Here is a 27,003-nt window from a genome sequence, read left to right on the forward strand (position 1 = left end):
TCAGTAGAAGGTGGCAACCCTGGTTCCAACCCAATTACTAAATGGGGAGTCAGCAGCGAGGTAAGAACTCTACCACCAACCCTTAAAAACCACTCTAACCCCCATCCCCATGACCTGACATCACAAACCCCAGGGGAGGGGCACCTCAGCACCAAGTCATGCCGCCCTTCCCCCTACTCTTCCAGGGCTCTCATAGTCATCTGGACTCCCAGAAAACTTTATCCAACTGGTCTTCCAACAAGGACATTAGCACTTTAGGCTATCTCCTTTTCTATTGCCATTACACAGTACAATGTTGGCAATTCATTTGGAACAACATTTTATCTTGTACAGAATTACACTTTCCTCTAAAACCTGATACGTTATTTATAGATCAACCATTTTAACGCAAGATATCCGGTGTCTTCTAAAACACTTTTTCATTATCTAATTTTGCTAGCCAGAAGATTTATTTTTTATCAATTAGAAAGACAATTCGATTCCCGCTAGTTGGTGGAAACAAGTGCTTTTAGCATACAGTTATAAAATAGCAGCTGCAATTAAATCATCCATATTAACAACATTTCAAGAAATTTGGTCCTTTATTGGGAATATTTTTTTTTTTAAATGTGACTTTCCAATGTTAATTTGTCCCTGAATCTATTATTTACCGTTTCTGGGCAGCAACTTCCCTATTTTTTGTTCTCTCTCCATTTTGCCCTTCAATAGATCAAATGTACATCTTTATAGTTAATTTCATTTTTTCATTACATGCAGAATTGTTTTAAACACATTGTTTTTATTGTATTATTAACATAGTTAACCGTTTAAGTGTATAATTTGTCTTTTTTTTTAAATGTCTGTTTATATATATTTCTCCTTAATTTCTATGAACCTAAAAAAATTTAATAAACAGTTTACAATTTTTTTTTTTTTTAAAGGACCCACAAGAATGCAACAATCACATATAACTCAAGCCTATGCCCGCAGATTACTGCTTAAGGATATTTGCGGTTTGGAAGTTCAGATCTGGAAGAAAAGATGAGAACTGCATGAATTTGAGGGAAAGGACGTTGTAATTAGAGAGCGCTCCCTTCCCTGCCAGTCAAACCTGGTGCTTCCCTGACAAATAAATAACAGGCCACGGGGATAGCAGGTTTTCATATTAAAATTGCATTCCAGACCAGTGGTTTCTGCTAAGTAATGGGGTTGTGAGCTCTGCGTGGAGGTTTGAATCTGTCAAAGGTTACAACCAACGCAGTTGTAGTTTCCACATTGTTTGCCAATCTGCCAGGACAAAACAATCTGAAGGTCTAGCAATAAACAGCTCAATTAGTAGTTCTCGGAGATAGCAGGGGATTGGATGGGATGCGGCCTGTCACACTGGTGCTGCATTTTGGAAGGTTAATTGAAGCCATTGCATCCAAACAGTATTGAGAACTTGGCCAGGAGAGGATACATTGTGGCTTTGGAGGTGTCAATTCATGGGATGAAAATAGGAATCAAATATGTTCACGTATCTAGAACAATATAAGTGCAGTGATTAAGATATTATTTTCATTAGGATAGGTCAAAATAATGTACATTTTGGTCTTCTATTTGATATGCTATGAATTTGTCTCTCTTGCTAAGAAAGACTTAAAGCAGTAGTACAAGCTGCCGTTCCCCTCCCATCCCCCTTTAATATGTGCATCAATGCAATCCACACAATGATAAGTAATTAGCTAAGTTGCTGATCAATCTCCTGTGATCGATCTGCGAAGATTCTGTTTGGGGGTTCACTAAATGGCTGTAGAGGAGTATTCTGCAGTCAGTGGAATGCATTTGCATATTAATATGACAAAGTTCTGTGGGAAGATCATGTGACCAGGCAGTCACTAGATACAATTGGTGCACTGCTAGAAAGAGGGCAGGGCTCAAAAAGGAGTGTGCCAGAGCCTGTTTCAGAATAGGAAGGGGATGTGACTTGTAAATGGTTGCTATAGAAACAAAAAAGGCTTGATACGTTAAAAATTTAATTCAGAGTTTTTGTTTTTTTTAAATGCTATAAGTATTTTCTCATAGTACAGAACTAATTTATTCATAAAAAAAAAACAGACATGTAGGATATTTCTTGGCCTGCAGCTTTAAAGGAGCAATCCTTGTAAGATCCAAAGTGTGGTTTATACTAGAGATGTACCGAGCACCGGGTAATTACCCAGTACCCGGTGCTTTTTCAGCTACCCGGAACTTAATCGGACCCAGCAGCAGGGGCTGGGACCATTTTCAGAGTAGCTGAAAATACTTCAACACTTATCTGCAGCCAGCGACAAATTTGTTTAGATAGCTGATAAAATAATAATTAAATAGTGATATGAATACATATATTATTAAATCCTCTAATGCTTGTATAAGAAACAAGACTCAGCTAGGGTCGCTCAAAAACCTACGTGGTAGGTACAATCTTAAATGTAAATGTACAATAATCAATTCCACATTTCATATACACTGTATACAAGATATAAATAAAAACCATAGAGATAAAAGTCCAATCTTGAGGGTGCTGCTATCTTCAACAGGAGGCAACCCAGGCGTTCCACAGAAAAACTATATAAAGATAAAAAAGGAGAGAAGCGCACACCTCATAGTGTAGTATTATTAGCTTTACTAGGCACAAAAGGTAAAAATGTACTTACAAAGTATCTGTGCATAAAGAGCAGAAATTATGTAGGGGTCTCTGTAGTACAGGAACAGTTTGTGCAGGGACTCACTCGCTCCTGTTGGCGCGTCCGCCCGACTGGTCCGTCCGTTGGCATCGGTCTCTTCTCCCGGTGCTTCCGCACCACGCAGGTGATGCGCCGCCGCGTCACCACGTCGTGACGTCACTGCGTCCAAAACGGCAGTCCCAAAATCGAGTACGGAGGATAGTTTGAGCTGGAGCCAACACTGCAAGCTCCACCAGCTCTTCTTCTCCTGTGCAAAAGTTCCTGCTACACCCACAGTGTTCTGATAGCCAACCAAAAGCCACCCTACTCGTTTCGAGGCTGTACCTCTTCATCAGGGGTGTGGCTTCAGTTGGCAAGCAAGTCCCTTAAATATACCTCCCTTACAACCTTTAATTAGGCATAATATATTTAAAAAGATCAAAGGGAATAAGTATAAAATAACTATTACTGTGTAAAAATGACATTATCCACTTTGTAGTCATAATACATTATATAAAACACATTATTAGTGATAATTAAAAACATCAATATTTAAACAATTAGTCTTATTAGCAACATACATTTAACTGTAGTTTATAACTGTAACTAAAGCGGGAGAAACAACCAGTAGCAAACTTGTAATTTATTAAAAATAGGTCTGTCGGGGATAATTTCCTTTAGAACGGTGTCGCACTGTAAAATATTCCAATGTTTGGTCATAATTTGATTTATTTCTCTTGCTGCTCCGTTAAATTTAGTTATAAAATAAAACATCTTGTTTGTGATCATTAACCTTATCCCAAGTATAGTCTCCCGGTCCAGAAGTAATGCCCTATTATAGGCTTTTTCAACATCTGTTTCATGGTCTTCTTTTGATAAAAATGTCTCTCAAATGGTTTGACTGAGTTTTAAAGTCTTCAATCCTTCAACAGTCTCTTCTAAGTCTTAAACTGTCCATAAGGAATTGTACATATCCATCTCCAGTGATGATTACTGCTTGCTTCTAAGTATTTATTGCAATCTACATCTTTGTAGAAAGTTCGACGGAAGGCGAGGAAGACAGCTGCGTCATTTGGTAGCAGCAGCAGATGTCCTTGTGGCTGTGACGGCGGCAGATGTCCTTGTTCAGCCGGCAGGAGCAGCAGGAATACAGCATACAGCTGATGCCCCTGTGAGCCGGGGAACCATGTGACCGTAGCAGGAGCGTTCCTATTGGACAGCCGGCGCCTCCCCGGCTGAATCCGCAGATTGGATTCTACAGATCCGTCCATGGTTTGCGGAATCCGCGGAGTGTATTGGTAATAATAATAAAAAATCAGCAAACCGCCCTTTTTGACATTGAGCCGCTGAAATCCGCGGACCAAAAGAACCGTCCGATCCGCTGGGGATCCAAATTCGCCCAACTCTAGTCACGTGATCGTGAGTGTCGGAGGGGCCGCAGCACTCTGTCCCCACGCCACTCAAAAGGGTTTGCCTCATTGCAACCTTTGAAAACTCCAGCTGCCAGGAATACAACACCACAGCAGGTTCAATGAAGCGTTAATTCCTGTTGCATGATCTCATTGCCCTCACTGGGGAGAGAAAGCCAATAAAACAGGGATTATGAGACAAGCAGAGCATTCTGGGATAGGATATGGCAAACAGAGGGATGTGTATCAAAGTCTCCAGGCTGCAAAACTAGGACAGAAGGTGCTGCAAAATACAGCACGGTATTTAACAAAGAAAGAAAAATCCCCTTAAAAAAGGTGCCGTTCCTCCTGAAAGTTTATTTTTTAAAGATTTCTTCACAATACTGTATAGTTGGATTTCTGTTTCTCTCTCTTTTATGTGTATTTTATTCCTAAAAAATAAAGGACGAAATGCCACATTAATATGGCTGCCAATCCTCTCACTTGGTGACATCTGTAGACATCAAAGAACCGGCTCTGAGAAGATGAAGATTAGACATTTATTTCTGATAAAATCCTTTGACGTCTGCATGACACGCAGCTCAATGCTGCCTGGAGAAGTGGTGACCGGGAGAATAAACAGTAAACAGCTGGCAATAAATAAGGTTGGTTAATCTGCTTTAAAGGGCATTGCATGGAGCTCACTTTTAACCTGAGTGCCCAAAGATGTAGTCACTACATCATGGGTTCTGGCACCTCCAGGGGCCCCACGACATTGTGGCCACTTCATGTCCAAAGCGCTTTTTATTCAGCTTTGATCGCGTCCTGGGCCACACCATCTGCAGTGAGGGGAAATGGAAGAGGTTAAGGACCGCTCTCTTCAAGTGACCGCGCTGTGCCGGAGGGTTAGGGGCACTCTAGTGCAGTGGTCCCAACAGCACTCAAAGGGTTAAGGTGGGCCATGTAGCGGGGAACTGCGCCGGTTAAAGAAGTGGATATAGTTTTCTTCAATATATCTGGTGCTATTTTTTGCAGCCAGAAGACTTTGATACACACCATAAACTCTCCTGGATACAGTGGCAATTTAAGATGAGGTTTTAAGGAAATGAATTGTGTAGTATTTATAATTGGCTACTATATATATATGTTTATAGAGTTGGTTCTGGACAGGATTGTACCTTTATAGCAGCAGTCTGCGCTTATCAAGATTTTTTATTACTTCAACCTTTAGTGCCCTAATGATGGTATGGCATGAGCTCGGGCACACCATGGGCCCTAATGATGGTATGGCATGAGCCTGGGCACACCATGGGCCCTAATGATGGTATGGCATGAGCTCGGGCACACCATGGGCCCTAATGATGGTAATGGCATGAGCTCGGGCACACCATGGGCCCTAATGATGGTATGGCATGAGCCTGGGCACACCATGGGCCCTAATGATGGTAATGGCATGAGCCTGGGCACACCATGGGCCCTAATGATGGTATGGCATGAGCCTGGGCACACCATGGGCCCTAATGATGGTATGGCATGAGCTTGGGCACACCATGGGCCCTAATGATGGTATGGCATGAGCTTGGGCACACCATGGGCCCTAATGATGGTATGGCATGAGCTTGGGCACACCATGGGCCCTAATGATGGTATGGCATGAGCTTGGGCACACCATGGGCCCTAATGATGGTATGGCATCAGCTCGGACACACCATGGGCCCTAATGATGGTATGGCATGAGCCTGGGCACACCATGGGCCCTAATGATGGTATGCATGAGCTTGGGCACACCATGGGCCCTAATGATGGTATGGCATGAGCTTGGGCACACCATGGGCCCTAATGATGGTATGCATGAGCTTGGGCACACCATGGGCCCTAATGATGGTATGCATGAGGTCGGGCACACCGTGGGCCCTAATGATGGTATGGCATGAGCCTGGGCACACCATGGGCCCTAATGATGGTATGGCATGAGCTCGGGCACGCCATTGGTCCTAATGATGGTATGCATGAGCTTGGGGACACCATGGGCCCTAATGATGGTATGGCATGAGCTTGGGCACACCATGGGCCCCAATGATGGTATGGCATGAGCTTGGGCACACCATGGGCCCTAATGATGGTATGCATGAGCTCGGGCACACCATGGGCCCTAATGATGGTATGGCATGAGCCTGGGCACACCATGGGCCCCAATGATGGTATGGCATGAGCCTGGGCACACCATGGGCCCTAATGATGGTATGGCATGAGCTTGGGCACACCATGGGCCCTAATGATGGTATGGCATGAGCTCGGGCACACCATGGGCCCTAATGATGGTATGCATGAGCTCGGGCACACCATGGGCCCTAATGATGGTAATGGCATGAGCTCGGGCACACCATGGGCCCTAATGATGGTAATGGCATGAGCTCGGGCACACCATGGGCCCTAATGATGGTATGGCATGAGCTTGGGCACACCATGGGCCCTAATGATGGTATGGCATGAGCTTGGGCACACCATGGGCCCTAATGATGGTATGGCATGAGCCCTAATGATGGTAATGGCATGAGCTCGGGCACACCATGGGCCCTAATGATGGTATGGCATGAGCCTGGGCACACCATGGGCCCTAATGATGGTATGGCATGAGCCTGGGCACACCATGGGCCCTAATGATGGTATGGCATGAGCTCGGGCACACCGTGGGCCCTAATGATGGTATGGCATGAGCTCGGGCACACCATGGGCCCTAATGATGGTATGCATGAGCTCGGGCACACCATGGGCCCTAATGATGGTAATGGCATGAGCTCGGGCACACCATGGGCCCTAATGATGGTAATGGCATGAGCTCGGGCACACCATGGGCCCTAATGATGATATGCATGAGGTCGGGCACACCGTGGGCCCTAATGATGGTATGGCATGAGCTCGGGCACACCCTGGGCCCTAATGATGGTATGCATGAGCTTGGGCACACCATGGGCCCTAATGATGGTATGGCATGAGCTTGGGCACACCATGGGCCCTAATGATGGTATGGCATGAGCTCGGGCACACCATGGGCCCTAATGATGGTATGGCATGAGCTCGGGCACACCCTGGGCCCTAATGATGGTATGCATGAGCTCGGGCACACCATGGGCCCTAATGATGGTATGGCATGAGCTCGGGCACACCATGGGCCCTAATGATGGTATGGCATGAGCTCGGACACACCATGGGCCCTAATGATGGTATGGCATGAGCTCGGGCACACCGTGGGCCCTAATGATGGTATGGCATGAGCTCGGGCACACCATGGGCCCTAATGATGGTATGGCATGAGCTCGGGCACACCGTGGGCCCTAATGATGGTATGCATGAGCTTGGGCACACCATGGGCCCTAATGATGGTATGGCATGAGCTTGGGCACACCATGGGCCCTAATGATGGTATGCATGAGCTTGGGCACACCATGGGCCCCAATGATGGTATGGCATGAGCTTGGGCACACCATGGGCCCTAATGATGGTATGCATGAGCTTGGGCACACCATGGGCCCTAATGATGGTATGCATGAGCTTGGGCACACCATGGGCCCTAATGATGGTATGCATGAGCTTGGGCACACCATGGGCCCCAATGATGGTATGGCATGAGCTTGGGCACACCATGGGCCCTAATGATGGTATGCATGAGCTTGGGCACACCATGGGCCCTAATGATGGTATGCATGAGCTTGGGCACACCATGGGCCCTAATGATGGTATGGCATGAGCCTGGGCACACCATGGGCCCTAATGATGGTAATGGCATGAGCTCGGGCACACCATGGGCCCTAATGATGGTATGGCATGAGCCTGGGCACACCATGGGCCCTAATGATGGTATGGCATGAGCCTGGGCACACCATGGGCCCTAATGATGGTATGGCATGAGCTCGGGCACACCGTGGGCCCTAATGATGGTATGGCATGAGCTCGGGCACACCATGGGCCCTAATGATGGTATGGCATGAGCCTGGGCACACCATGGGCCCTAATGATGGTATGCATGAGCTTGGGCACACCATGGGCCCTAATGATGGTATGGCATGAGGTCGGGCACACCGTGGGCCCTAATGATGGTATGGCATGAGCGGTGGAGTTACTGCTTTAATTACATTTCATTTATTTAACACAGATTGCTATCCAGGGAGGCTGTCAGACCTGGCAGAGGAGGTGGGGGTATTTATTAAATTCACCCCGCTCCATTACAAGGGCAAAATCAGTGCAAAGAAACAGTACTACATTTATTAAAAAAAAATAAAGAAATCCCAATGGGAGTTTGCCCTCTGATAAATCTGATAAATTCCTTTGTCCTAGTTTGTTCCAGTTCTGCAGGTCGTAAATTTGATCATTCAGCCCCAAAAGACTGAGTTGAATCATAATTTCATTGACATATAGGAGGTTATCTATACAAGTCTCCCGTCTGCAAAACAGAAGCAAACAAATTATCAAAGAACGAGGACTGATAAACCACAGAACGCATTGTGTTTGAGTACAAGTTGCATGTGTAATCTATGCCATCTATTTAGTTTTTGTAGCTCCCATCACAGGATGGCTGAAGGATGGCTGAAGACTACGGACCGTTGAGTGAAAACATTTATTTGTGTTTGTGCCAGTCCCACAAAAACGCTTTTGAGAAAGACACAAGCATTGCTAAAAATGCTGTTAATGGATTGTGTGAATGAATGCTTTCCCCTTATTGTAATGCCTGTTGCTAAATTTGCCTCTACCTAACAGAGTGTGTGTGTGTGTGTGTATATATAGCCATGGCTGGTCCAGCTTTCTCTCTACCTTCCCTGTCACGTAAGTTCTAATAAGATGTAGACAGTGACAGGCTATCCTATGGTGTTTTCCCCCTCCTCATGTTGAATTCCTGAGTGACAAGGGGAGATGACACAGGGATCTGTGATAGCCAATGGTGGTACAAATACTGGACCCTCCCTCTTTGAGCTGAAGTAAGTATCTAAGGCTAAGGCCCCGCTCCCAGTCAGCGCTCCCGCGCTGCAGACAGGCGGGGCGCTGACATACACAGACCGCGATATGCGGTCTGTAGGGAGCGGGAGGTGGGCGGGAGTGGGAGGCATGAGCGGGAGGGGGGCGTGGCTTGACCGGAGGGACCCGCTACTCTTCCCCCCCCCCCCTCCACGGTCTCGGGCTGGAGCTGACAAGCAACACACACACACACGCAGGCACTCTCACACACACGCACACTCTCTCTCACACACACACACACACACACACACACACACACACACACACACACACACAGAGGCAGGCACTCACGCACTCAGGCACACACATACACAAACACAGATAGGCACTCAGGCACACACAAAACACAGACAGACACATAGACAAACACAAACACAGACTGCTTTCCCTCCCCGCTCCCCGAAGCCTCTCCTCCTCGCGAAGCCTCCCCTCCTCATTGGCTCACAGCCACACCACGTGACGCGTCGACGCTAGGGAATACAATTCTCTTGTATCCTGTAGCGGCTGACGCGTCACAGCCTGTAGCGAGCTGTGCAGCCAGGGAGGACCGGGACCGGCTCCGTGGGGATTCCCCTGCTGGTGGGGAACGCCCAACCCGCCGCCCGTGCCGACGAGCGCAGCGGGTCCCAGCCCTTAATTATAGAGTGAAGTTCAGCCCCTTTGTTCCAGCCTGCCCCTGCATGGGGTGGGAGAGTGTTGGAGACGTCTCCTCCCGGCTGGGAGGGAGACGTGCTCAGCCTCATGGACTGAGGGCAACAAGCTACTCTAGCCAGACTTCAATATTACCCGCAGGCCAGTACCATCCTGAAGCCAGGAATCTATCCTATCAACTGAAGCATACGCTGTAATGACACAGGCAGTGGCTGCTGTCAAAAAGATCATCCTCATTTATACTTCTGGCTCGGCGGCAATCTGTTGGACAGAGGTATTGGGGGAAATGTTGTCATGGTGGGACTGCCTTCAGCTCTACTGAACACACTATGTCTGGAGGCGCTGGCACCAAGAGGAAAAGAACCAGCAGATCCCCAAAAAGACTGTCCTGTTCCCCCAGACCATCGCGGGCAGCTTATCTCTCCTGTTCCCTCGCAGGTAACCAGCACTGGGCCTACCCAAGTTATCCCAGAGGGGGGGACGACGACATGGGCTACATATGTATAAATATATTTTTGTCAGATTAAGAAAAGGAACATCATGGTCTTAAATCCTCCTGTACAATACAATACACAAATGATGTATGTTTTGGCGTGGTAAAAGCGATCATAAACCACTTAACGTTGTATGAAGGAAGAAAACAAAACATTTTATTTGGGAGGATTCCCATAATTAGACTTGATAGAAATCTGCCACATCAGCACAAATGTATTACATGTACTTTGACCAGTTTAACAAAAGTGTACAGAATATTTTCCTGATACCAATACAGTCAGCGGCATCAACTCTGCACTATTGATTTCATTTCAGTCTTATAGATGACAACATGCATGGCGTTTCCACGTGTTAACAGTATAGTGTGGCTGTGACAGAGAAGAAAATATCATGTTTTAAATCCTTTGCTGCCAAAGCAGCCAGCACCATATTGGGCACTGTGATTACTGTTGGCTTTCTACGGTTATGGGCTGCACAATGGGTCCAAGAACAGGTACTGACCTGACCAAATATGCACAGTTTCATTATATTCTGTGTTCTCGACTACAGTACCATTAGGTGTTTGAAGGTACAGTCCCAACTACAGTCAACTAATGGCAGTGATATGTTTTGTGGTTTGTATATTCAACGACATCAGTTACACAAAAAAAACAAAACAGACAAGTTTAAGTAATTAAAAAAAAAAATTATTACATTTTAATGTTTCCCTGGTAACCTCATGACTCAGCGGATTTGTGTGATCTTTATTAGATGTCTTGTGATAAGACAGTTCCTTATTCACATGCAAATGTGATGGGATCATTAAATGAACAGTTAATGAAAAGAAGTAATAGATTTACTTAAGGCAGCAATCCACTACACAAGCTTACAGGAGTGTAATGAATATGTTGGCATCTTGCCCCCTATTTATTTATTTATTTATTTATTTATAAAATGTTTTACCAGGAAGTAATACATTGAGAGTTACCTCTCGTTTTCAAGTATGTCCTGGGCACAGAGTTATAACAAAATAATACATGGTTACAAATACAGTTACATAAATGAACAAGGTATACATTATATACAAGACATTGCATGCACAGTTAAAGAAAATATATATTATGAGCGTATGAAACAGTTACAGACCAGATTAAAGTGTGAGACAGCCTTAGATTTGAAAGAACTTAAGCTGGTGGTGGATATGAGAGTCTCTGGTAGGTTGTTCCAGTTTTGGGGTGCACAGAAGGAGAAGGAGGAATGTCCGGATACTTTGTTGAGTCTTGGGACCATGAATAGTCTTTTGGAGTCTGATCTCAGGTGATAGGTACTGCATGTGGTAGGGGTGAGGAGCTTGTTCAGGTAGCTGGGTAGCTTGCCCAGAAAGTATTTGAGGGTGAGACAGGAAAGGTGAACTTTGCGCCTAGACTCTAGTGATGACCAATCTAGTTCTTTGAGCATTTCGCAGTGATGTGTGTTGTAGTTGCATTGGAGAACAAAACGACAAATTGAATTTGCTGCACTTTAAATTAAATATTTGTTATTTTGTGTGTAAAAGTCATGTGTTTCCCCAACTTCTGAGGTTACCATGGGAGAGCTCCATCTAAAACGTTTTGGGAGCTCCATCTAAAACGTGTTGGAAAGGGCAAGAACAGATCTCTTAAAGACATTTTAAGGCAAAGAACAAAAAAAAAAAAAAAAACAGCGCGAAATTCTGCTTTGAAGTCGATTAAATGAAGAAAGCCAATTACTGTAAATGGGTAAGTTGTTTTTCTTTTTGTCTGCCAAGTAGGTTTCCAACTTTAATGAGCTCCGTTGTTAACACAGACTCAAAATGCCCTCCACAACCCATACTGTGAACAAAGAAACGCCTTGGAGAGGAAACACGTGCCCAACAGAGAGATGAAACACTGCTGTATATAGAGACGGAAGAGAACTACATTTATCAGCCAAACAATCTAAGTGAGCACTTTTATGCCCTGTCACTGGTGATTATTTCCTGAACTAAACACACACAGAAATCACAAAATGATGTCACTTTCTTTCCTCGATGTGCGTATTAAGCGTCAAAACATTTTTTTTATCAAATATTTTTATATTATGGCACATGCAAATGGGATGTGCATAACACACACACACACACACACGCGCATGTAATATCCCTTGCTGCAGTGGGAGCACTGTATGCGAGGTGATAATGGTTGAAAGGCAGGGGTGCAGACCTGTCTAAGACATGTGAATGTGCTCACAAGTGATATTCTTTATTGGCTATATGCTAACAGTAGAGGTTTTTTGTTGCCTTTTTCACCCATCATAACCTAAAATGTATGGTATCTACTATATATTTGTGAAAGCACTGTATGTTTGTCTGCATGGCCTGTGTCCCTCAGGCCAATGAGATTTGTCCCTTGGCCCGCCCGCCCCTGCACACCTCTCATTGGCCTGAGGCGGAGTGACGGGCCAAAGGTCCAACACACACACACACACACACACACCACCCCCCCCCCCCCCCCCCAAGCTCACACACCGGCGCTGCTACAGTCAAGAGCGCCCGGGACGTGGGAGCGGCACCAGCGCCCGGGACACAGCAGGGGAGCGGCCACAACACGCTGCCTCCCGCCTCACATGCACGTGGGAGCGGCCGGACGGGTGAGTGATCGAGCAGGCGGACGGGTACTGCGGTTGCCACACCTGCCTCACAGCCCCCACGCCGCCGTCCTACCCCCTCCCAAAAGCTGCGGCTGCCACGGCCGCCTCACCATGCCTCACAGGCCCCGCGCTGCTGTCCTTCCCCCTCCCAACAGCTGCGGCTGCCACGGCCGCCTCACCGCGCCTCACAGGCCCCGCGCTGCTGTCCTTCCCCCTCCCTACAGCTGCGGCTGCCACCGCCTCACCGTGCCTCACAGGCCCCGCGCTGCTGTCCTTCCCCCTCCCTACAGCTGCGGCTGCCACGGCTGCCTCACTGTGCCTCACACGCCCCGCGCTGCTGTCCTTCCCCCTCCCTACAGCTGCCGCTGCCACGGCCGCCTCACCGCGCCTCACACCTGCTGCCTCCGGGGATAGCATGAAGGGGGGGGAGGCATGCAGGGGGGGGGGGAGAGAAGAGATGCAGGGGGGGAAAGATAACACACCCACCCACTCACCCACCCAGTCACTCACCCACCCACCCACCCAGTCACTCACTCAGTCACCCACCCAGTCACTCAGTCACCCACCCAGTCAGTCACTCACCCATCCACCCACCCAGTCACCCACCCACCCACCCAGTCACTCACCCACCCACCCAGTCACTCACCAACCCACCCAGTCACTCACCCACCCACCCACTCACCCACCCACCCAGTCACTCAAGTGTCACTCACCCACCCACCCAGTCACTCACCCACCCACCCACCCAGTCAGTCACTCACCCACCCACCCAGTCAGTCACTCACCCACCCACCCAGTCACACACCCACCCAGTCAGTCACTGACCCACCCACCCAGTCACCCACCCACCCAGTCAGTCAGTCACTAAAGTCAGTCAACAACCCACCCACCCAGTCAGTCACTAAAGTCAGTCACTCACCCACCCAGTCAGTCACTCACCCACCCACCCAGTCACTCAGTCACCCAGTCACTCAGTCACCCACCCACCCAGTCACCCACCCACCCAGTCACTCACCCACCCACCCAGTCACTCACCCACCCACCCAGTCACCCACCCACCCAGTCAGTCACTCACCCACCCACCCAGTCACTCACCCACCCACCCAGTCAGTCACTCACCCACCCAGTCAGTCACTCACCCACCCACCCAGTCACCCACCCACCCAGTCAGTCACTAAAGTCAGTCACCCACCCACCCACCCACCCAGTCAGTCACTAAAGTCAGTCACTCACCCACCGAGTCACTCACCGACCCACCCAGTCACTCACCCACCCACCCAGTCAGTCAGTCAGTCACTCAAAGTCACTCAAGTCACTCACCCACCCACCCACCCAGTCACTCAAGTCACTCACCCACCCACCCAGTCACTCAAGTCACTCACCCACCCACCCAGTCACTCAAGTCACTCACCCACCCACCCACTCACCCACCCACCCACCCAGTCAGTCACTCACCCACCCAGTCAGTCACTCACCCACCCACCCAGTCAGTCACTCACCCACCCACCCAGTCACTCACCCACCCACCCAGTCACTAAAGTCAGTCACTAAAGTCAGTCAAGGTCAGTCACTAAAGTCAGTCACTCACCCACCCAGTCAGTCACTCACCCACCCACCCAGTCACTCACCAAACCCAGTCACTCACCCACCCACCCAGTCACTCAGTCACCAAAGTCACTCAGTCACCCAGTCACTCAGTCACCCACCCACTCAGTCACCCACCCACCCAGTCACTCAGTCACCCACCCACCCAGTCACTCAGTCACCCACCCACCCAGTCACTCAGTCACCCACCCACCCACACACTCACTCAGTCCCTCAGTCAACCCACCCAGCCACTCACCCACCCACTGAGCTCTGAAGGGGGGGGAATTGGACATGTGAGAGGGGGGGGGGGAACGGAGGTGTGAAGGGGGGAAGGGCCGGAGCTGTGAACGGGGGGGAGGGGGGAACCAAGCTATTAACACGGGGGCCACATTCATGTGCAGGGGGGCCCCGATTGCTGTTAACGGGGGAGAAAAGGGAAGGGGGGAGAGAGGCCAATGGGGGGAGAGAGAGAGGGGGAGCGAAGAAAAAAAGAGAGGGAGAGGGAGCGGAGAGAGGGGGGAGCAGGAAAATTCAATGCCGGGCAACGCCGGGTATATCAGCTAGTATATTATATATGCACACATTATTTTAACAGTATGGTTATTATAAATAATAAACTCATAGTTAATATTTACCAATACAAGTTATATATTTTTTATACATATAATTCTATATTCATTTAAATTGTATCAATCAGGTATTCAACATGACGCAATGCGTCACGCTTAATTTCAAACAAACTATGCGTCAGATAATGACCTTCATACATAAGATATACATTTTATGAAGGCTTATACTTCAGTAGGCCTACTTTTCGGCACCAACATTTTGACACAGAAAACATTTCAAATATGATCTTAGTACATGGGGCCCTTAGTGTGATACATCATCTTTTATCCAATATTTATATTCCCAACTGGGATCTATGTATTAAACTGTATAAAAATGCCAATGTAGAAGATGTACATGAACCCTAGCCCAAAGAGTCTTTAGGAAGAGGGTTAGGAATGTCGGCGCATTTTGGTATTTAGGGAATAGTCTTATTTTCTAAATATTTGCTCTTCTCTTAGGTGCGGAGCATGGATTCCTTATCCTGCTGCGTAGAGTTTTATGTTTGATGCACATAACATTTCTAATAACAAACCTTTCTATAACGTTTCTAAAATAAATATGATGGCCCATGTCTCCTAAAGGGTGCTATGCGATATGACAGCTTCTGGAGAAGGGAGGCACCTTAGGGCCCATTAAAGTGAAGGGTGTCTGTAAGTTGTCTTCATGCACCAGGGAGTGTCATTGGCAGAGCACCACTTTGTAAATATGGGCCCATGTACCTATATTCACATGCCTCCCCCACCCGCCCCATCACCCCCCGGCTGCAGACATATCTACGCTGTATCCCACAGACATGAATACTGTACTTGCCCAGTGGACAGTGGGGACACCATACTGCTGCCTCGGTCAGCTTCGCTGCTGCAGCAGCCAACAGATATAAATCGAGAGATGATGTTGCGACTTTCTATTGGTGACCCTGGTGGTTATATTGTTTTCATTTTTTTTACGGCACATTAAACTAATAATATTTTGGAAACGGTGCAGTCTCCGGACCTCAGAGTAAACCATGGTTTATCTTTGGGGTCCCCTTTAGTTCAGGTAATGTAATAAAATAAATATAAAATTATATTCCGTGAGAATGCCACATCAACCTTTAGATTACATGAAGATACAAGCAAGATAAAGATCAGCAAGGGAATATGGCAGGGAGACACCATGTCACCAAAGCATTTCACTGTAACACGAAGAATTGTCCAAGACATTAGATTGGGAGGAAAAATAAATCAAAAATGATGGTGAATATTTGAGTCACCTAAGATTTGCAGGCAACATTGTTAGTTTTGCCACAAGTCCAGAAGACCTCCAACAACAAATTGGAGAACTCGCCGAAGCAACTAAGAATGTGGTCTCAGATGTGGTCTCAGATGTGTCAAGACTACAACGATTGGAATAAATGGAAGAGAACTAGAAGTCGAAGACTATGCCTACCTTGGCCGGCAAATAGCAGTGCACGGGAACCTTTTGAATTAAATCAATAGGAGAATGAAGATGGGAAGGAGCGCATTTGGAAGAAAGACAATATTTCAAGGGAACCTTCCACTGTGCCACAAGAAGAAAGTTTTTGACTAGTATATTCTGCCCGTACTCACTTATGGATGTGAAACTTGGACCCTAAATGAAAAGACAATCCATAAGCTTCAGACAACCAAATGATGTACGGAGAGATGTATGACAGATATTGCCCTAAAAAGGGAAAAGAATGAATGGGTGCGAAAACCAAACAAAAGTCTGTGACATCGTCACAAGTGTGAAGAAATTAAAATGGCAGTGGGAAGGACATATCGCAAGAAGAAATGACCATCGTTGGACAAAGATGGTACTCGTCTAGATTCCAAGAGAAATTAAAAGACCAAGACGATGACCAAAAGTAAGGATATACATCTTTTGCTATAATTATATATTTCTATAAACAACCACATATATACTGCAGGAGGGGTAAGATCAGACACTGTTCATTGTAAGCAATCATGAAGCTTCGCTTTGTTTTACAAGAAGAGCACTTGTAGCGAGTTTACAGAACTGTTCACATGGTGCGTGTCACGAATAGCTCCAATAGATACAGTTAAACATGTATGAAGCTTAACAGGAACTGCAATAACACAGCTGGTGTACAATTTACTCAAACACATCAAATGCAATTTTACAGAGCAAAAGGAACAAACTGACTTTAAAGGAGCAGTCCAAGCAGCCATTTGTTATGATTTTTTTTTTTTTTAAAGGATTGAAGAAGGGGGTCTCTGGTGCTGGACTGGGTTGATTGCAAATCAGGGGGCCCCCTGCTTCCTGAGATACTTACCTCTGTATGGGGTGCTGGTACCAGCTCCGGCTGGGCAGTGTGGGGATATTTAAATGTCACGTCACGCGGGCCAACAGGAAGCCGTGACGTCATCCCTTGCAACAGCACCGAGATACAGGTACCCCATATGGAGGGAAGTATCTCAGGAAGCAGGGGTTCTCCGAAGCAGGAATTAACGTAGTTCAGCTCTGGGGACCCCCAGCTTCAAACCTATAAAGTCCTGTCAATGTAAAAAAAAAAGCTCTTCAATCCGGGGATATAGATCTATCTATCTATCTATACACACACACACAAAAAATGTCACTCGCCCGGTGCACACAAAAATGTTCAATATCGATTGCCCACCTCCATCAATTTACCATGATTAGAGTGGAAGAAGACGAGAGAGAGAGAGAGAGAGAGAGAGAGAGAGAGAGAGAGAGAGAGAGAGAGAGAGAGAGAGAGAGAGAGAGAGAGAGAGAGAGAGAGAGAGAGAGAGAGAGAGACATACTGCACATGCACACCAAACACAAAGTTTGTGTAAGAAGGCACAGCACATCAAGGCAAGTGCTCAAGTAAAATCACAAGCCAACGTTTACGTCCACTGGGGCAGGGGTGCGCAAACTTTTGTTGCTGCACCCCATGCCTGCTCTCCCGTGGTGCTCGCGCCCCCCCCCCCCACCCCTTACGTTAGTGCCGCTTCGAATAACGCCAAGGGGTCATGTGACGTCACATGACGCCATGTTGCCACGGCGTGGCGGCACCGACTGGGGCCGGCCCCATAGATGGTCGTATCTTGTTCGCGCCATAGTGCACGCAGCCGCGAGCAGTGGGGACGAAGCCCAAGTCTGTAATTACAGCATAAACTGTAATTACGAGCAGTCCTTGCGGCTATACTTTCTTTTTTGTTTTTGTTCAGCTTGAAGCAGGGGCGGTGGTATCTGGAGCTGAACCGTGCTGTTTCCCGAGATACATACTGTACCTCCGTACGTGGTGCGGGTAGGAGCCCCGGCTGGGTTCACAATATGGCGGTTTAAAAGTACCGCGTCACGCGGGCCAATAGGAAGCTGTGACGTCATCCCTTGTGGCTTCCTATTGGCCCGCGTGACCAGGACTTTAAAACTGCAGAGAGATACCGGTACCCACACGGAGATAAGTATCTCGGAAGCAGGGGGTCCCAGAGCTGAAATTAACATGGCTCTGCTCTGGAAACCCCCTGCTTCAAACCTATTTAAAAGAAATGTTTAAAAAGCATTGCCACAATGGCGCCTCCTTTTGTAATCTGTCTGACCTAAATGAGTGCACATGGGTATATCACATTTGTGTCACGTCTCCCCAAAGAGCTTTACGTTAGGCTGTATTTCTTGGTTAAAAAAATAAATAAAACTGCCTGAAGGGACCTTCCTGGAAGCAGGCGCTCTTTTTACCAAGGGTGTTATTTATTAAAAAGGTACCACTTCTACCATATTTTTTTTTTTTGCAAAAGGGAACAATCGCATTACTTTGGGGTTTATGTACTGTACTTAGTGCATAACTGGCACTTGTCAAAACTCAATTGGCCTTGTGTGCTTGTATGTACCAACCTTACATTTCTCCATCTGCGCCCAAAAATTTTTACTTTGTTTTGCCGCACAGAAATGGACGGCACTTGGCAAATCAATGAACAGTATGTCAAAATCGTCCGCCAAGTTCAACCTGGCGTAAACCCTAAAAAGAAATTACTAGGTATCAACTCAAAGAATAATTTCATGCAGCGCTGATGTTTCATTACATACAGTAGGTTAACAAAATATATTACTTTCACACTGGCTGTTATAAATAATACTACACTAATAATCTATATTTATTTATACGAGTTACTGTATACATTTTTTTAAATCCACATCGTTGTTTTAATTTAAATTGTAGCCTATCAATCAGATATTCAACATGACCTGATGCATCAAAAATAATGTCAAACAACCAATTGTGCTTCAGGGCTGAACAAGCGGCTCAGTGAATAAAGACACTGATTCTGTAAACAATGACACAGTTTGAATCAGGGGACCTGGTTCAATTCCCGGTGTCGGCTCCTTGCGACCCTTGGGCAAGTCACTTTATCTCCCTGTGCCTCAGGCAACACAAAACACAGCTTGTAAGATTCCACTTTGCTGCTTACTGTGCACTACTGTAATTGTGAAGCACGTTGAGTTCCATTGAGAGAAAAGCGCTATAAGAAATAAAGTTATTATTATGTACTGTATGAAGTCTCCGTACATACAACACACATTTTATGAAGGTTTGTGCTACTTTTTAGCACTGAAATGTTTGATGCACCACAACTTTGAGAAAACATAGGCCCCTCTGAATGGGATTTTCTTTTTCTTTGATTAATATGTTGCTGGTTTTTGTACAGGTTTTGCATTCGGGAGACTTTAATACGTGGACGCTTACTGTATACATCCCTTTGCATCAAGCACCGAAACTGTTTTGTAAGCTCATCTACCCAGAGCATGATCCTTTTGTGCCATGTAATGTTACAACAACAGACATTTTCAAAAGAAGCAATTACCAAGTTACTGTTCATCTGCATACACAAAGGGAAGGGCCTGTCCTTCTTACCCACTTCTCTGCTTGGGCCGTAACAACGCAGGCAACTATTCCTCTATACTCGATGTTATAAAGTAGCCTTCCTCTTGCTTGGGAAGAATTCCTTTCAATGGGGCACCAATAAGTTGAACCGGGCTTAAAGGGGCACTCCTGGTGACACTTTTTATTTGCGTGTTTTCCAGAGCAGAACCGAGTTAATTTCATCTTTGGGGTCCTTCTGCTTCCTGAGATACTCACCTCGGAAGGGGGTGCCGGTAGCAGCCCGGACTGGGCTAGTCAGGTCCATCGAAATAGCGGCTTCAATTGTCCAGTGGGCCAATAGGAAGCCGTGACGTCATTATTTGTGGCTTCCTATTGGCCCGCGGGATGCCGGACATTTAAACTGGAGTAGAGAGACCGATACCACCTTCAGGATGTAAGTATGTCGGGAAGCAGGGTGTACCCGTAGCTGAAATCAACGCAGTCTGAAGATCCCCTGCTTCAAAACCTATGTTTACAAAAAAATTTAAAATACGCACATAAAAAATAAAAACATAATGTGTCCACAGGAGTGCTCCTTTAATCCTTCCAGAGCAACTAGAGCAAGGGTGAGCAACATTTTTCAGGTGGGGAGGGGAGGGGGGCACGGCCGTTGCAGAGGCCCAGCGTTCTTTCCCCAAGGCATTTAAATTAAATTCCAGGGGATCCCTTACCTTGTCTTCGGCACGCGCCGGCAACACAGCGTTAAATAACCCCGCGGGGTCACACGACCCCGCAGCGTCATTTGACGCCTAAGACAAGGTAAGGAGGGGGACATTAACGGGGGGGGGGAAGAGTAGGCAGGGGGGCGCAGCGGGGAATGTTTGCACACCCCTGAAATAGAGGACAGATTCAAACGTAAGCATATAAAATAGGGGCCATAATGTGGTCTTGCAATGGACATATTAGGTCTTGGTAGCCACACGAAGGACTATCCGCATCATGTGTTTGCTCAGCGGTTGCAATAAGCTGCAGGAATTGTGTTGCCATCAAATACTGTAACAGGAACTGTTCAGCGGCTTATTTTTTCGAAAGTCCCAATAGGCATCTCAAAAAACTTTAAACAGTTGCACGTACTGCAGCAGATCCCCATAAAAATGTATTTCTATCAAATTGACTGTTCATGTCGTTCTGTGTTACACTCGCCTGGTTTCTGTTTTGGAAAAGTACAGATGTTGAAGTCGTTTTCTAGTGTGATTTTGTAAACACGTTATTAATTCAGCCATCGTCACAGAAACGTTGAAGTCGCTTCAGTATTTTTCCCCTCAGTTATATACAATTGCCTAAGTCCCCCCTTATAACATGTATTCTACATTCTTGTACAAGCAGTCCTCGGTTATCCAACGGAATCTGTTCTGGAAGCAGCGTTGAATAGTGAAACCGGTGTAAAGTGAGTCCCATGTTAATCAGTGGCAGTGAGCGTTGGATAACGCTTTCAGGCGTCTGATAACGCATTCCGGTGTCGAAAAAACAGCCCATACGGTTGCATTGTAAAGCGTTGGATATGCCATTCGTTGTAAAGTGAAACGTTGGATAGCGAGGACTACCTGTAATTATTATTTAACTGTATACACACAATGTTCTTTTCATACGTAAAGGTCTTAGGCCGAAAATTTGCAAAGCTACCAATCATACATCCAGTTATGAAGCAAATACTGAAACTTTTGGAGACGGTTCCACATCGCCATATGGTTCCACCCTTTTATATTTTGAGTACATGTATCCATGCAAACGTGTCACAGCGACCACAGATGAGGGCATCTGTACTTAATCTTCGCTTTCAATTATCTACATACTGTACCATTTTATTGCAATATGTCGCACTTAACTTTTTTAGGCTGTGGCCACGCTGCCACTGAGCGTGCTTGGAGCGTTTACTTCAATGATATGAAATCTGTACGGCCATGCTCACGCAGCACGGAGGGAGGGATGGGGGGAAGGGGGTCAGGCTATTCTGTAAAATGCTTCAAGCACAGGAGGAAAACAGATTACAAACGTTTTTTTTCCCTTTTACTATTTAACTATTTTATTACTATTTGCACTGGCTCATCTCATCTCCTGATGCTGCTCACACACACACGCTTCTAATCATCACTATTAACAATGAAATGCACCAATCCCCAGATCCTTCACCCTAACCTGCGTGTCCAGCCCAGCTCCTCACTGCCGATTCTGATAATAAATCGATCCTTTCCTTGCTCTCGTAGCAAGGAAATAGCTTCTGTCCGTGTGGCTGACCCGCACCAAGCTGCTGCCGAAGCTCTGCACGGGAGTCTCCAACCTCTGCACCCTCCTGGGGATCAGCGCCGGTGCTGCAGGCTGTGGGAAGGAGGGTGCATGCTGCCCGGTGCCCCCCTTGTGGCTCGCATTCCCCAGTACTTGGGGGGACTTGCCCGCCCTTTTACTGCACAGAGAGGCTTTGGCGCTGCTGGGTTTGGCCGGGCAGGGCTTGTCCAGGGACTGGTGCTTAATGGCTATCCTCCAGGGACTGGTGCTTAATGCTGCTGCTGGGAGATTTGGGGGGCAGTACTGATGGTTTGGCAGGGGCACCCAGAGGTGGGGGTCTCTCAAGAAGGGTCTGGCTGGGGAAGGTGCTCGGTTTAGCCTCTTTTCAGCATACGGGTGGCTCTGCAGCCTGGGCGGGAGGCGGGGCTAGCGCGCCACATCACGGCACCGACGTCATGGAGTGCCATTGGCTTTTGCCGGTCACGTGACTGGCCCTCCGCTTCCCTCAGCGCGAAAAAATAAATGAATCTGTCGGCCGCAATTGCACACACCTCCGCACGCCTGCGGAAGCGTCTACCAAAGCCCCACACATGCCGGATGCAGGAGGTAAGTTTCCTGGCTCAGCGCTGTATTTTTTACCATGGCCCCGGCCTAAGACTGTCTCCGCTCTGCTGTACTTGTCTCTATTGCTTGATCACGTTTCAAAGCTTCCACTTTCTGACCCACATCTTAAAAACCTCCTTTAAAAATCAGTGTCTGTGGAATGACTGTCCAATTACCAACTATTAATTTAAAATGCAAAAAAAACACACACCACATCTTCTCACCAGAAGCACTTTGTTACCCCTATGTCCTAAAATTCATTATTCAGTTACATTTACGATTACAGTGCCTCGGCTGGTTCTATGTATCTCCCACCACACAACTTAGATTGTAGGTTTCTTATGACAATCATTTCCTTCCAGGTCTTGTTATACATGTACAGTAGTCTGTCAGCCATATTATTATTTCACATTTATATACTATAAACCGTAAGCATACAGCAAATCAAAATACCAAAGCTTAGCCTATGACCTTTAATGCATAACAACCTGCATTTCCTATAATTATCCTCATTATTAACATAAAGTACGTAAATCTACATGCAACACAGGGATAATAACACAAGAAGCCAAGCATTGAATTCCATGGTATTTTACACTGTGTATACAGCAAGGCTGCAATTATGTGTACATGGCTATAGCTACATAAGGCTAAGTCCCCGCTAACGCTGATCTGGCGGCGCTAGGGGCTGGGAATTACATATATAGATCTATGGAAGTCCCCGCTTACGCAGTGCGCGTGGCGCTCGTACACACACGCTCAGCCACGATCGGCACGTAAGTAAACAAAAAAATCTATACTTACCCGCACGCTGAACTACCCGCAATGCACCCCCCCCCCCCCTCCCCGCACGTACATGCCGGACACCCGGCGCTCATTCTTGGAGTGCTCTCCAAGCATGAGCGCGCTCAGCGCCAGCGGTGACTCAGCCTAAGGATGCCATAATAATAAACTTATACACTGTATATGAAGTAGGAATGTTACACACCTCTGTATAAACACACAGCATAATTCACCAAAACCAAAAAAAGCTCTAATGTTGCTACAAACCACAGAGATCTGAGACTCCGGCAATCATTCTAAAGTCTCCCGGCTGCAAACCCACAGTGAAAGAATTGGAAAGCCAATGTAAAAGAATTGCACCTGATTTTACCGAAGGATAAACGGAGCCTTTAAACAGGATTCTACAGGAGAGATGTATGAATGGGGGAAAAAATATGCATTGCTTTATTTTCTGCTCGCGTTCGCATCAAATGTAAGAACACAATGTCTTACACCTGATGCCAATTATTAGCCAGAAAAGTTTACGCCACTTCAGCCCTGGCAGATATTTGGGGCGCAAATACAAGAAGACAAAAAAAAAAAAAGTGACGCGCTGAGACACATCTCATTATAATCTGTGCATCATGTAACTCCTCCTACCGACACCCCCCATAATCACAATCTGACGCACACCCCACAATACTTGGAGCAAAGAGACGCAAGATGAAAATTATACAATTTGAGTCCATTTTGCTCCACTTTTCCCTTGATACTGTTCATCCCACCCCTTGTCTGGTTTTGCAGCCTGGAGACATTGATATTTAACACTTTGATATCTGTATCAAAGCCGCCGGTACAAATACTAGTGAAAAACGGGTACAAAAATACTGAACCGGATTTATCACAGAAGAAAATACCATTATATTCCTTGACAACTCTTGTGCTGGTTTTATAATTAGCCCCGGTTTGAAGTCGGGAGACTTTTCCGCAGCAAGAAAACAATAACATAGTTATGTGCACACAAAGCTTTATTTACTAAAGTGTTCTAGTGGCTCAGCTCTTGGTGCTCACTTCAACCATGTGAGCATGTACTATAGCCCCGTCACCGTTTAGTGGATAAGGCCAGCAGTGTCAGTGGAGGACATCAACCTGCTTTCAATGCAATGACCATTGTGTTTCACCCAAAAGGCATTTCAGCCAACAAATATGGCAGGAAGAACAAGCTGACAGAACAGACCACTTCACTGGTTGTGTTGCCTATACATAATGTCCCACTGAAAAGGCCACATCACACGCAAGCTTTGTCTCCAAACATTGTAACTGCAGCACCAAAAAATAGCCAAAATATTCAGCTGCCTAACCTGAGCAATAAGAAAACAGCATCTTTTACAATAGAATTAGTCTACAGGAGCAGCTTGGAAGAGGTAACTTTGACAATAAAATTGCATGTAGAAACTAGCTTGAATGTCATCGTATTCTAATGGTCATTTGTTCACGTTGACTACTAGTCGTTAAAACCAGGGAAATCAGACAATAGTGGTAGTAATAGCACAGAGCAGATCCACAATGCTGGCAGCACCGTATCAGTTTTATCAATCGGCTGAGAATCACAATAACCCTTTCATGGCAGGGCTGGGCCTTAACCCTTTGTGGCCAGCAATGCGTTGCCCTGTAATGTGCTGCTGGATCTTCTGGTAACAAACGAGTTGAATACATTGTCCACCTCCCACACTCGCTGAAGCATGTATTATTACCATTTATAATGCGCCAACATATTCCGCTGCACCGTTCAGTGGGGGCGTGAAGACAATACCAATATCATTCCGAGATTAACATGTGCAGTAGGTAAGGAGGGTCCTTCTCCAAGGAGCTTTAAATTAAAATATTAGCGTTGCAGTGGGGACACTGGAACTGAGACTATTTCTTCCTTTATTCCACTGGCACAATACAACAGAGCAAGTGTACAAGATATACAGCAACACCTGGAAGGTGTACAGATTAGGCATCTATAGGCATAAATGCAAAGCATAGGAATTAACCACCCTTCTAGCACTAAAGGGCTGAAATACACCCCTCACTACTTGTCTAGCAAAGGATTTAGGGGGTTAGCGATTTTCTTCTGCTCACCTAGGTTGTATAGAAATGTGTCTTTCATACAAATGACAGATAGACGTCTCAAAACCATCTCCCCCTACAAACATACACCTTATTTCCAAACCACTGGAGTATGAGATTTCTTCAAGACAACGTTAAAAGGTAGATTGTTGCTTTGTATTTTAACTCACCCATTTATGTTGAATCAGGACTCTGATTTCAGGGGTGCAGCCTGAAAGTTTCACAAGGCTGTGTAAGATCAGAGGTGAATTTTAAATTAGGGTTCAGTATTCAGATGGATGAGGGATCCCCCCTCTTTTCAATAATCCCTGTCTTCTGCACTGGAGGTTGTTTTTTTTTTTGTTTTATCTCAGCTTCATAGAGAACTGATGCATTCTATAGCCCCTGCAGGAAAAACAGCGGATCTTCCTCTAAAATAAATAACAGATCACACCAACACCATTCACAAAAAAAAAAAAAAAGCCAGTCTTCTGGAAGACACTGAGTGCTGGTGACACTGGAGCTTCTGTGGATGCTCAATTGAAAGGCTGCAAGATCCAGCTCTCTGCTTAATTGTCAACACTGCAAGTGGAGAAGCATTTGCTGATGTGTTTAAGAAACTGGCTGTGATGAGGGCTGCATTTCCCCTTCCTTCTCACCACCTCCCCCCTCTTGCAGCTGCTCATGCAGTGCCTGTGCCTTGCTCACTGCTGCTCTGCCTGACTGCTGCTGCTCTGCCAGTCTGTGATCCAGGGGCTGAAGGCTCTGGTGTTGAAAGCATCGCGAGAGTCACATTGTACAGTATCTTCCTACTGCTCTCCTCCCTCTATGTTGCTAGTCTGATGTATCAGATACAATGACCAATGTATGTTTGAGAGGCTGGTACAGTATGGACACTGTGTGAAGGATGGGAGGAGATAAGGCTCTGGGCTCTGGAGTGTTTTAAGGCAGCAACCCCCCCACCAGAAGCCTATATGAGTTTAACTCATATAATGTTTGTATCGTGCATGTCCTGTTTAAAAAAAAAATGCTTGTCTAGTGTTAAAAATATTACTTAAAGCTGCAGTTCAAGCTGCTGTTTAAAAAATATATATATATATACACTTTTGGAGTGCTGCCTCTGATATTCGTCCACGTGCGGTATCGTATTGCCTATCTTTCTGTACAGGATTTGCACCCACTTTATTAGTCATTCAGACGGAGTGCCTAGGGTTCTTTATTATCCTATAAATATATATATATACAGTGCTTGACAAATCACCCAAAAATCTACTCGCCGAACCAAAAAATCTACTCGCCACCTAGTCCCGCCCCAACCCCGCCTCTAGTCCCACCCCCAACCCCGCCTCTAATCCCGCCCCCAGACCCGCATTTAAAAAAACCATAAATGAAATAAATTGAATAA

General features: G+C 46.3%; 1 long non-coding RNA gene across 1 annotated transcript; it reads right to left on the bottom strand.

Annotated features, from left to right (window-relative positions):
• Window positions 1–1,104: 1,104 nt before the first annotated feature.
• Window positions 1,105–26,434, bottom strand: LOC142491565 (uncharacterized). Its single transcript, XR_012800429.1, has 3 exons — window positions 25,790–26,434; window positions 4,757–4,890; window positions 1,105–4,234 (listed from the first exon to the last, which is right to left on the bottom strand). It is a non-coding gene; the product is annotated as an uncharacterized LOC142491565 (long non-coding RNA).
• Window positions 26,435–27,003: the final 569 nt, after the last annotated feature.

Source organism: Ascaphus truei, chromosome 3 (assembly GCF_040206685.1).
Source record: "Ascaphus truei isolate aAscTru1 chromosome 3, aAscTru1.hap1, whole genome shotgun sequence".
In the NCBI taxonomy this organism is placed as follows: domain Eukaryota; kingdom Metazoa; phylum Chordata; class Amphibia; order Anura; family Ascaphidae; genus Ascaphus; species Ascaphus truei.